The following is a 13031-nucleotide window of genomic DNA, read 5'->3' on the forward strand; positions in this document are numbered from 1 at the left end:
TTCACAGGCCCATGTCTCCCCGATTACAGTGACAAGTTCAAGGAAAAGTCAATGACCCAAGTGAGCCCATCAGAGGGTTTGCCAGGATTTTTTGTACCATACTTCGATATCGAGTAGGCCTATTAGTGAAAAAGAAGCTAATATATACAGAAATTAAAATGAGATATACAATATCTAAATACTTTAGATAAATAAGTCCTTATAAATCTCCATCGATGAATTCAAGAACTTTGTTTATTCTTGTCCCTTTTCGACTTAGATACATGACAAACCTTTTTTTTTTTTTTTTTACTTTAAGTTCTAGGGTACATGTGCACAACGTGCAGGTTTGTTACATATGTATGCATGTGCCATGTTGGTGTGCTGCACCCATTAACTCGTCATTTACATTAGGTATATCTCCTAATGCTATCCCTCCCCCTTACCCCCTCCCCACAATAGGACCCGGTGTGTGATGTTCCCCTTCCTGTGTCCAAGTGATCTCATTGCTCAATTCCCACCTATGAGTAAGAACATGCGGTATTTGGTTTTCTGCAAGGGATGTAAAGGACCTCTTCAAGGAGAACTGCAAACCACTGCTCAGTGAAATAAAAGAGGACACAAACAAAAGGAAGAACATACCATGCTCATGGATTGGAAGAATCAATATTGTGAAAATGGCCATACTGCCCAAGGTAATTTATAGATTCAATGCCATCCCCATTAAGCTACCAATGGCTTTCTTCACAGAATTGGAAAAAAACTGCTTTAAAGTTCATATGGAACCAAAAAAGACCCCACATTGCCAAGACAATCCTAAGCCAAAAGAACAAAGCTGGAGGCATCACACTACCTGACTTCAAACTATACTACAAGGCTACAGTAACCAAAACAGCATGGTACTGGTACCAAAACAGAGATATAGACCAATGGAACAGAACAGAGCCCTCAGAAATAATACCACACATCTACAAAAATCTGATATTTGACAAACCTGACAAAAACAAGAAATGGGGAAAGGATTCCCTACTTAATAAATGGTGCTGGGAAAATTGGCTAGCCACAAGTAGAAAGCTGAAACTGGATCCTTTCCTTACTCCTTATACGAAAATTAATTCAAGATGGATTAGAGGCTTAAATGTTAGACCTAAAACCATAAAAACCCTAGAAGAAAACTTAGGTAATACCATTCAGGACATAGGCATTGCCAAGGACTTCATGTCTAAAACACCAAAAGCAATGGCAACAAAAGCCAAAATTGACTAATGGGATCTAATTAAACTAAAGAGCTTCTGCACAGCAAAAGAAACCACCTCCAGAGTGAACAGGCAACCTACAGAATGGGAGAAAATTTTTGCAATCTACTTATCTGACAAAGGGCTAATATCCAGAACCTACAAAGAACTCAATCAAATTTACAAGAAAAAAAACAAACAACCCCATCAAAAAGTGGGCAAAGGATATGGACAAACCTTTATATAACAGAGGCTAAATAAAATTTTGCTGCAATTAATGCCGTGTATTTTGAATTCAATTAAACATCAGAGCTTGCTAGATATTAGCGAGATGTGCCTCTGAAATGATAAAGTGCCTTTCTCAAAATGTAGTTACTTTCTTACTTCTCAGAACTGAGGTAGATGCCCAAAGTCAGAAGAAATCAGAAAGAAAACAGGGAGAATATTTTCTGAGAAAGCTTGCGATGAAATGTCTTTGGGAAAATGTAATTTACTAACTAGAATAGGTCATATGATGGAAGAATGGAAGACACAAAAAGAGGATGCTGAAACTTGTTCTACTATATTATTTCTCAACCATGCTGAGAAAAATTGCCTGAAATTTTTAAAATACAGTATGACCGGAAACTCTTTCATGCTAACAGAATCCACAGCAAACTAACTGCTGGTAAAGTGATCTCACAGAAGTGGGAACTGAAAACAGAAAACAATAAAAACCTGATTATTGCTATTCTTTGATAGAACATATGCCTCCACAATATCTTTGCTACTGTTTTGAGCTTCTCCCATTTCTAGACTCCCAAGTCCTCTCACTCCAAATATTTGGTAGCAGATTCTAATCTAAATGAGTCCCTTTCTTGCCTTTATGATACAAAGGCATAAGGGATGTGATAACTATCTCTTTGGGGAAATAGCTGAATATTCTGCTTCAAGATCTCACGCAAGGCTATAATCACATTGTAAACTGGGGCTGTGGTCTCACCTGGAAGCTTGACTGAGGAAGGATCTGCTCCCATGGCCACTGTTATTCCATGTATTGAATTGTGTCACCCCAAAATTTATAGATTAAAGCCCTAACCCCCAGTGTGACTATCTTTCAAGATAGGGCCTTTAATGAGGTAATTAAGGTTACATGAGATTACAAGGGTGAGGCCCTAATCCAATAGGATTGATGTCCTTGTAAGAAGGGACACCAGAGCTTGTTCTCTTTCTTTCCACATATGTGCAGAAGAAAGGCCATATGAGGGCATAGACAAAAAGTGGATGTCTAAAAGCCAGTAAGAGAGCCCTCACTAGAAACAAAATTTCCCATTACCTTGATAATAAACTTCTAGCCTCCAGAACTGTGAAAAAATAAATTTCTGTCATTTTTTAAGTGACTCAGTCTACAGTACTCTGTTATGTTGATCCAAGCAGACAAATGCAGATTTTGGTATTGAGAAGTGGGATGCTTCTGTAACAGATAACCTAAAAATGTGGAAGTGCCTTTGGAACTGGGCAGTGAATAGAGGCCAGAAAAGTTTTCAGGTGCATGCCTGAAAAAGCCTAAATTGCCTTGAAGGGGCTGTCAATAAAAATATGAATGCTAAAAGCAATTCTGATGAAGTCTTCCATGGAAGTGAGGAACATGTTATCGGAAACTGCAGAAAAGATGATTTTTGTTTTAAAGTGGCAAATAACTTGTCTGAATTGTGGCTTAGTGTTTCGTAAAGTGTAGAACTTGTGAATTACAACTTTGGATTTTTAAAAGGGAAGATTTGTGAGCAAAGTGTTGAAAGCACAGCCTCGGTCTTCCTAATTGCTCATGGTAAAAGGCTAGAGGGGAAAGATAAATTGACAGCATCGTTAGGCGAAAAAACAAAAACAAAAGCAACCCAGAAATTGAAGATTTGGAAAATTCTCGGCCTATTTATATAGTAAAAAAATGATAACATGTGTTCTGGAGAGAACATCAATGGTGTGGCTCCTCAATCACTCCATAGAGAAATTAACCATGACTTTTTTCATCACCTTAGCAGGAGCCACGAATAGAGTTGGGATTATATCAGCAGAGACCCTGCCAGTTTGGACCAAAGAGAATAGAGATGGGTTGAAATAAATCACGGAAGGCTTTCTGACTTCTGAGATTCTGTAGGATGAAATAACAGAGCTATTCAGCTGTGAATATGCTTTATCCTTCAAGGAAAGGGATAAATGACCTTGAAGGTGATTCAGAGGTCATCAGTGCTATCACTCCCACTGTAGGCCCAGGGAAAATGCTGTTTTGTCTTCAGTTTCAGAGGATGAGACCACCTCCTCAGTTTCAATAGACCAGCTGCCTCCATCCAGTACCTGAAGAGTGGAGCGTCCACAAAAAGTTTTAACAGGCTGCTACTTACAGCTGTAGTGGTGACAATGCCACCCCCGTGGGCCTGAAGGGCAGAGGATTCAGCCAAAGATAATAATTGTTGAACCTTAAGATCTAATGGAATTTGCCACTTCTCCTTTTTTGGAATGAGAATGTCTGTCTTATGCCTGTCCCACTACTGTTTTTTGGATGCACATAACTTGTCTGGCTTCACAGGTTCATAACTGGAAAGGAATTTTGTCTCAGGATGAATCATAACTTGAGTCTCACCCATACCTGATTTAAATGAGACTTTGCACTTTAGACTTTAGAACTGATGCTGGAAAGGGTTAAGACTTTATGTGTTGTTGGAATGGGATGAATATATTTATCATGTGAGAATAACATGAATTTGGGAGTGGAGGGTGGAATGTTATGGAATGAATTTTGTCCCCCGCAAAATCCACAGGTTGAAGCCCTAATGTGACTATATTTGAAGATAGGGCCTTTAGGGAAGTAATTAATGTTACATAAAGTTGTAAGAGTAAAGTCCTAATCCAGGATTACTATCCTTATAAGAACAAAACAAGACACACCAGAGAGCTCTCTTGACACATGCAAAGAGGAAAGGCCATGTGAAGACACAGAGAGAAGGTGGCTGTCTGCAAGCCAGGAAGACAGCCCTCACCAGAAACCAAATTTGCTGGCACCTTGAACATGGACTTCTAGCCTCCAGAACTGTGAGAGAATAAATTTCTGTAGCTTAAGTCACCCAGTCTGTAGTATTTTGTTATGACAGCCAGAGGAGACTAATACAGTCCATAATATAGTTGCTGGCAGAATGTGGTACTGAGGGGCTCAGTTTCTTGCCAAATTGGACTGAGGCTGCCCTGAGTTTCTTACCAGGAGGACATCCCCATAGAACAGAAAGAGTGTAAAATCTTGCACAGGGAGAGAGAGAGAGAGAGAGAGAGAGAGAGAGAGACATATGGAGTCACAGTCCTTTCTAACCTAATCTTGAAATTGATATCTCAGCACTTTTGCCATATTCTATTCATTAGAAGCAAGTTACTAGATCCGGCCCACACACAAGGGGAGCAGATTACACTGAACACAAATATGTGAAGGCAGCCATAATTTGGAACAATTTTGGAAGAAATCTACAACAAAAAGTGAACAAAAAGTAGACCAGAGAAACTAAAAACTATAGGACAATATGCAGCACACTTATAATTGGAATGCCAGGAGAAAAATGATGACAGAATGGGGCAGAAGAAAGACTCAAAGAAATAATGGTTAAGAGTAATGACAGACAGCAAACCACAGTACAATGTACTGAAAGGACACCAAGTAAAAAAAGAATAACACACACACTCACACACACTCTACCTAGGTATGACATATTTAAATCTGCACAGGCATGAGAGAGAGAGACAGAAAGAGAGAGAGAGATGCAGCCAGAGGAAAAAAAGCACATTGTGTATATAGAGAGAGAAAAAAAATTACAGATGACCTCTTGTCAAAATTGTGCATGCATGAGGACAATGAAGATGATATCTACTAAGTGCTAAAAGAAAGAAAAGAACCTGTCGATTAAGAATACTCTGCATAGTGAATGTATATTTAAAAACCGAAGGAGAAATTTAAAAACCCTTAAACAAAGCTTGAGAGACGTCATTACCAGTAGATCTATATTAGGCTTAGTGATTTACTTCCAAAGCATGGAGTATAGGAGATGGTAAATAAATTTACAGGGGAGAAATCTAGCAAATACCACTTCAAACAAATGATCAGTGATCACATCCCCAGTGATAACATGTATATATCATGTATGCCCTGATATTTTGTGATGAGTAGGGCACTTTACCTCTGTGGTGTTCTTTCCCAAACCCCACTACTCCAATCTATTCACAAGTAAAACATGAGACAAACCCCAAATGAGGGACATGCTAAAAAACACCTGACCAGTACTCTTCAAAACTGTCAAGGTCATAAGAAATAAGAAGAGACTGAGAACATGGCATAGACCAGAGGACACTACAAAGACAGGACAGCTAAATGCAATGTAATATCCTAAATTGGATCCTGAAACAGAAAAGAGGCATTAATTTTTAAAAACCTGCTGACATTTTTAAAAATCTGGAGTTTATTTAATAGTAATTGGATTTGTTTTCCGGGGCTACCATAGCACAGTACCACTAACTGGGTGGCTTAAAACAATAGTAATATATATTTTTTACAGTTCTGGAAATGACAAGAATGAAATCAGGGTGTCAGCAGGCCATGTCCCTACAAAAGCTCTAAGGAAGGAGCCTTCCTTGCCTCTTCCTGGCTTTTGCTTGTTGCTGGCAATCATAAGCATTCCTTGGTTTGAAGATTCATCACTCCAGCCTCTGCCTCCACCACCACACAGCATCCTTCCCGTGGGTTTCTAAGTCCACATTTTCCTCCTCTTTTAAGGACACATCATCGGATTTGAGCTTACTCTAATCCAGTATAGCCTCATTTTAACTGATAACATTTGCAAAGACCCTATTTCCAATTGAGGCCACATTCATAGATACAAGGGATTAGGACCTGAACATATCTTCTGTGGGGACACAATTCAGTCCACGACAATAATGTACCAATGCTGGTTTCAAAGTTTTGACAAATGTTCCATGATGATATTAAATGATAATTATTAGATTAGGGGAAACTGAAAATGGATGAGCAGTAAATGGAAACTCTCTTTATTATCTTTGCAAATTTTCTGTAAATCTAAATTATTCTAATATAAAAAGTTTATTTAAAAGAGAAGTGAGAAGTGTATCTTTTAAAAGTATGTTTATAAAACATTTGAGGAAATATGCCGAAAGAAGGAAAATGAGCAAGCTACCCTACATTTTCAAATGCAAACATAACCTATTTGTATAATTTATGATGTTATTATAAATCACAGCTATAGATTTATACATATATGTATATAATATAAGTTTCTTAAATTATAACATAGTCTTTCTTTAGGTATATTTATTAGGAGTTTTTATAGTCTACTGTGATTCCAAAAATAATAAATTGCAGTGGTGAGGGACAAATTCCTTTTTCCTTCCCTATAGATTATGTGGTCTTCTTATAGATACTATAGCAGAAATTCGGGGTAAGCAACAATATGGTAAGGAAAAAGTGAGGAATTCTAGGGCCAGAAATATTTTTTTTAATTTTGGCTTTAAAATTTTCTTTCTAACTAGAAAACCTTTAGAGAAAACTAGAACACATATACAAACAAGATTTTAGATGACAAAAAAAATATTTACAACCACTCTAGGGCTACCTATTTGTCAGATAACCATGAGATCATGCTAGGCAGGAACGGCAAGACATTGGAGGATATGACTAGGTAGGAGGACATAGCACTTGTTTTTGGTCTGAAAGGACAGTGGCAGGTTACGGAAAATAGACAGAGCTATAAGAACCCAGAAATCCCCACAGGCCAAGAAGGAGGGCTTATATTTACAGATTGAGCTGGTGAGATCACAGAGTCAACAGCAGCACCAAGCAGAAGACATGATACTGTTTCATCAAAGTAATGCCAACATCTGTATCTATGACTCACCCAATCCTAAATAAATGCATTTGCCCATAGTGATGAGGCAACTAATGTAAATGCATGAAGTGAGTTGAGATCAGAATGTGGTACAACGGCAGGTGCATGTCCTGTTGGAAGGAAGAAGAGGGTAGTCACCTCCAAGTCACCGTTGTCATGTTGAAATGATGGCCCAATGTTTTCAGACCTCCTGATTTTCAAGAGAAACAGAAATCTGTATTATATTAGCAATAATCCAGTCAAAAATTGGAAGAAAAAAGATACATTTATAATGACAACAAATGCACAAACTTACTTAGGAGCCAATTAAACAAGAAGTGTTAGGACTGTTATATTACAACATACAATAGAGAGAAAGAGAGATTATTAATAATGAATGAATTGTATTGGGTGGACAACAGAAGGAGATAATTCTGTAAAGGAGTCATTAAAAAAAGTAATCTAATAATTATTAAGGTGGCAAAGATAAACATTTTTATTTCTAAAGTACATATTTTCCAAAGAACATGATTTGTTTAACTAGGTGATTGAAGTGGCCAAGTGATATAGACATTAAAGATAAGAAAAAATTGAGACTAGACGGAGTCAAAAGCAAACCTTGAGAGGACAATTTTGCTAATATAAATTTGTTTCTTATCTGTATGGAGGTGGCCCTTATTCTAGATTTGCCTTTGTTTCATCAAAGTAAACAGGTTACCTACAAAGAGTAACAGTTTCACAAATTTACACTTAAGTGGGTATAAGACAATGAAAATTGGAAATGTTTTGACTCCATATAAACTGTATTTTGTTTTGAAAAGCAATATAACATGATGGTGAGGAATGTGGCCACTTGATCCAGAGCACCTGGGTTCAAATTTCAGCTCTGTCATTACTAGCTGCATGCTTTTAAGCAAGTCATTTAACCTCTCTGTATTTTAGCTTTCCCAAATCTAAAATGGGTATTAAAAAGTATGTACCTCATAAAGTTATTGCGAGTATTAAGTTTTTAATTCATATAAAGCATTGAGACAATCCCTAGCACATAGTGAGCACTATGTAAATGTTAGCTCTTATTATATGGAGTGGAGATTTCACCATGAAGAGGAAATATTGAGCAATAAAAGAAGGGGAGAGAACATTACTACTAATATTCTGTCAAACAATGATGGAAAATCTGAAAGCACCACAACAATATTTTTTAACCATCCAGGAATGTATTAACAGGAAATATTTTAACAATTAATGTCTGACACATAATTTTGATAAAAATAAATCTAAAATATAAGTAAAGACTCTATTTTATATTAAATATTACTTTGAAACATGTACATAAAGATTTATGTTAATTAGCATATTGGCAGAGTTCCTCAGTATATATACTCTAAAAAGATATATACATGTGTTCATATTTACACACACACACATATATATAGTACCTGGCATATGATTGGATGCATAGTATATGGAATATAATTGGGTATTTAATACATAATACCTGACACATAGTAGGTGCTCAAAAAGTTTTGTTGAATAAATGACTAAATAATTTAGTTAATTTATGTCAAATATATATTTGAAATTGACAAGAAGTACAAAAATACAGAAAGTGTGCCAAATGGCATGTTTCCACAAGAGGGTTGTTTTGGAGACTTAAATGTCAGAAAGCGGTGTTTGTAATACCTGGATACTAAGAAAGGATTAAAAATCAATTTTCATCTTTCACCTGGATCTCGGCAAGATGGCACAATAGAGTTTTCCAACACTCGCTCCCTACAGAAACATTTGAACACTATTCATGCACAAAAATACCCTCACAAAAGCTAAGAAAACTGGGTGACAGACTATAGAACATATGTGTAGCACAGTAATAAGAAAAGATGCATTGGAGAGGAAGGACAGTTTTACATGATCAACATCACCTCTGCCCCAAACCCAGAAAGCATGATGTGGAGACAGATACCCTCCCTGGAAAGGGAAGTAAGCATCAGACTTTGCCTAGAACTTCAACACTGAGCCTGCCCTAGCAAAACCCAACACTGGGCAGGCCCAAGGCCCCAGACTCCAGGGTCGCAGTCATAGACTGGGTTCCAGGCCCACACTGGTGTCAGGCCAGATCCTACAGCCCTAGGCTCCAACCATGCTTGTTGGACTCAGTCTTAGGTCCTGCCATACCACCAGACCTACTCCAATGGCCTCAGACTGCAGACTGCCTTAGTACCAGGCTGGCCCCAGCAGTCCTGGGCTTCAGATACATCCCAGGGCCAGGCCATTCCCCAAAGACTCAGACTCCCAGCCTTTTCCTGCAGCCCTAGACATCAAGCTAGCATCCATGAACCAAGTCTCCAGACTGACACCTGCAGTTATAGGATTGAGGCCCATCTAGCATCAAGCCAATGCCTGTGGCTCCAGGATCTATGCTTACTCCCACGGACCCAATCAGAAGGTAAACTCAAGTAGATCCAGGCTCCAGGCCCAACCCCATGGATCATGACACCAGGCTCACCCTCCTTCTGGCCAAGGCCCCAGGCTTACCTGCAAGAGGACTTCAGTAGCATGCTTTTCTGCGAACCATGCCAAATGACCTGTCCATAACTTCTGGATGGGCTGAGTGATAGAGGGCTTTCCCATACAACGCAAGTCTCCAAAGACTGCAATAAGTCCCTACCTCTTTAAATGCACAGACACCAGCATAGCCACAAGGATCAAGAACACAGCCACGAGGATCAGGCAAACATGGCATCGCCAAGAAACAACATAAAGCACCAGTAAAAAATTGATACGGTTTGGATAAGGTTGTTTGTCTCCACCAAGTCTCATGTTGGCATTTGATCCCCAGTGCTAGGGGTGCAACCTAATAGGAAGTGTTTGGGTCACGGCAGCAGATCCCTCTTGAATAGATGAATGCGCTACCTGGGGTAAAGGTTAAGTAAGTTCTTACTCTGTAAGTTCCTGTGAGAGCTGGTTGTTAAAAAGAAACTGACGCCTCGACCCTATCTCTTGCTTTCCCTCTTGCTAAGTTTTCTTGGCACACATTGGCACCCCTTCTCTTTCTGCCATGAGTAAAAGCAATCTGAGGCTCTTATAAGATGCTCACTCTTGGATTCTCCAGACATGAGAATTGTGAGCCAAACAAATGTTTTTCTTTATAAATTACTCAGTCTCAGGTATGTCTTTATAGCAACACAAAACAGACTAAGACACTAACTCTAAAGAAATGAATATATGAACTGTCTAACAATGAATTCTAAATAATTGTTTTAAAGAAGCTTGGTGAACAAGATAATACAGAGAAGCAATTCAATATAATTCAGAAAACAATTACCAAAATAAATTTAAAAATTAACAGAAAGGTTAAAATTCTAAAAAAGAAAAAAATGTAATAAAAATTCTGGAGCTAATAAATACAATGAAGAAATAAAAATGCAACAGAGAGCCTCTACCACAGAACTGATCAAGCAGAAGAAAGTATAATATATGTGAACTCAAAACCAGTCAGAGGAGAAAAAGAAATAAAAAGAAATGACAAAAATTTATGAAACAGCATCAAATGAGTAAATATCCAAATTATATGACTTAAAAAAGGAGAAGAAAGAGACAAAAGGCCAGAAAACATATTTTAGAAAATAAATATCGAGGTATAGGGAAGACAAAGGTCTCCAATGAGATTTAATGCAAACAAGACTCCAAGACATATAATTATAATCACACTGTCAAAGACAAAGAGAGAATCCTAAAGGCAGCAAGAGAAAAGACACATATCAAATGCAAGGGAGATCCAAAAAGAAGAGCAGTGGACTTCTCAGAAGAAAATGTACAAGCCAGAACTGTGTGAGATGATATATTCGAAGTGCCAAAGGAAAAAAACAAACAAGAATATTTTACCCAGAAAATCTGTCTTTTAAAAATGAAAAAGAGGTAGACTTTTCCAGAAAATGAAAAGCTAAGGGAGTTCATCAACACTATGCTTGTCTTAGAAAAAATACTAATGGAAGTTCCTCAAGCTGAAAAAAAAGGTAGCTGATTAGCAACATCAAGACATGAAAGTGTAAGACTTACTAATAAAAGTACGTAGGTAGTCAAATTCAGAATACTCTAATACTATAACAATGATGAAATTTTTATATCTTTTATATCTTTAGTATGTAAATTTTTTATATCTTTAGTATGATAGTTGAAAGACAAAATGAATAAAGTAATAATAGCTCCAATAATTTGTTAAGAGGTACACAATGTAAAAAGATGTAAACTATGACATCAAAAACATAAAATGTATTGAGCAGCAGAGTGAAAGTCTTATTTTTTATGCAACCAAAGTTACATTGTTGTCAGCTTAAAAATAGCCTATTATAACTATTAGGTATTTTATATAAGCCTCATGGTAATTACAAAGCAAAAACCCATAGTAGATACCCCAAAAATAAAAAGTAACAAATCAGAACCAATGCAGTGGTATATGACTGTAGTTCCAGTTACTTGGGAGGCCAAGGCAGGAGGGTCACTTGAGCCTAGGAGCTTGAGGCTATAGTGTACTATAATCACACTTGTGAATGCTACTGCACTCCAGCCTGGGCAACAGAGACCCCCATCTCTATTTTTAAAAAGAGTAAGAAATCAAAGCATACCGCTAGAGACAACCATCTAATGACAAATGAAGACAGCAAGCAAGAAAGTAACAAAACATCTACAAAACAACCAGCAAATCATTAACAAAATGGCAGTAGTAAGACCTTACTTATAAATAATTACTTTGAATGTAAATGGATTAAATTCTTTAATCAAAAGACAGACAGGCTGAATAGATTAAAAAAACAGGACTCAGCAATACACTGACCACAAGTGACTCACTTTAACATTAAGGACACACACAGAATGAGAATGAAATGCTGGGAAAAGTTAATCCATGCAAATGGAAACTAACACAGAGCAAAGGTAGCTATACTTATATCAGACAAAATAAACTTTAAATTAAAAACTAAAAGCTCCAGGCACGGTGGCTTACGCCCGTAATCCTAGCACTTTGGGAGGCTGAGGCAGGTGGATCACCTGAGGTCAGGAGTTTGAGACCAGCCTGGCCAACATGGCGAAAGTCCATCTCTACTAAAAATACAAAAATTAGCTGGGTACAGTGGTGGGCATTTGTAATCCCAGCTACTCGGGAGGCTGAGGCAGGAGAATCGCTTGAACCCAGCAGGCGGAAGTTGCAGTGAGTGGAGATCCTGCCACTGCACTCCAGCCTGGGCGACAGAGCCAGACTCTGTCTCAAAAAAAAAAGAAAAAAGAAAAAAGAAAAGAGAAAGAAAAAAGAAACTTTAAAAGGAAAAAAAAAAAGAGAAGGTCATTATATAATGCTAAAGGGGTCAATTAATCAAGAGGACATAACAATTGTAAATCTACACACATTCGACATAGGAGAACCTAAACATATAAAGTAAATATTAATAGATCCAAAGGGAGACATAGAATTTAATGCAGTAAACAGTAGGGGGCTTACATACTCAACTTTCAGCAATTGTCAAATTATTCAAACAGAAAATCAATAAGGGAACATCAGATTAAACTACACTTAATAGACATAAACAAAGCATTCTATCAGCAGCAGAATAAATATTTTTATCAAGCACACATGGAACATTCTCCAGTATTGATCATATGTTAGGTCACAAAACAAGTCTAAACAAATTTAGGAAGACTAGAATTACATCAAGTCTCTTTTCCAAACTTAATACTATTAAATAGAAATCAGTAACAAAAACATTGAAAAAATTCACAAATATATGGAAATTAATCGAATGCTTCTGAACAACAAATGGGTCGAAGAAGAAATTAAAAGGTAAATCAAAAAGTATTTAGTGACAAATGAAAATGGAAATAACATATCAAAGCTTATAGGATGCAACAAATGTAGTTCTACGAGGGAAGTTTA

The sequence above is a fragment of the Macaca thibetana genome, chromosome 11, assembly GCF_024542745.1.
Source record: "Macaca thibetana thibetana isolate TM-01 chromosome 11, ASM2454274v1, whole genome shotgun sequence".
Lineage (NCBI taxonomy): Eukaryota > Metazoa > Chordata > Mammalia > Primates > Cercopithecidae > Macaca > Macaca thibetana.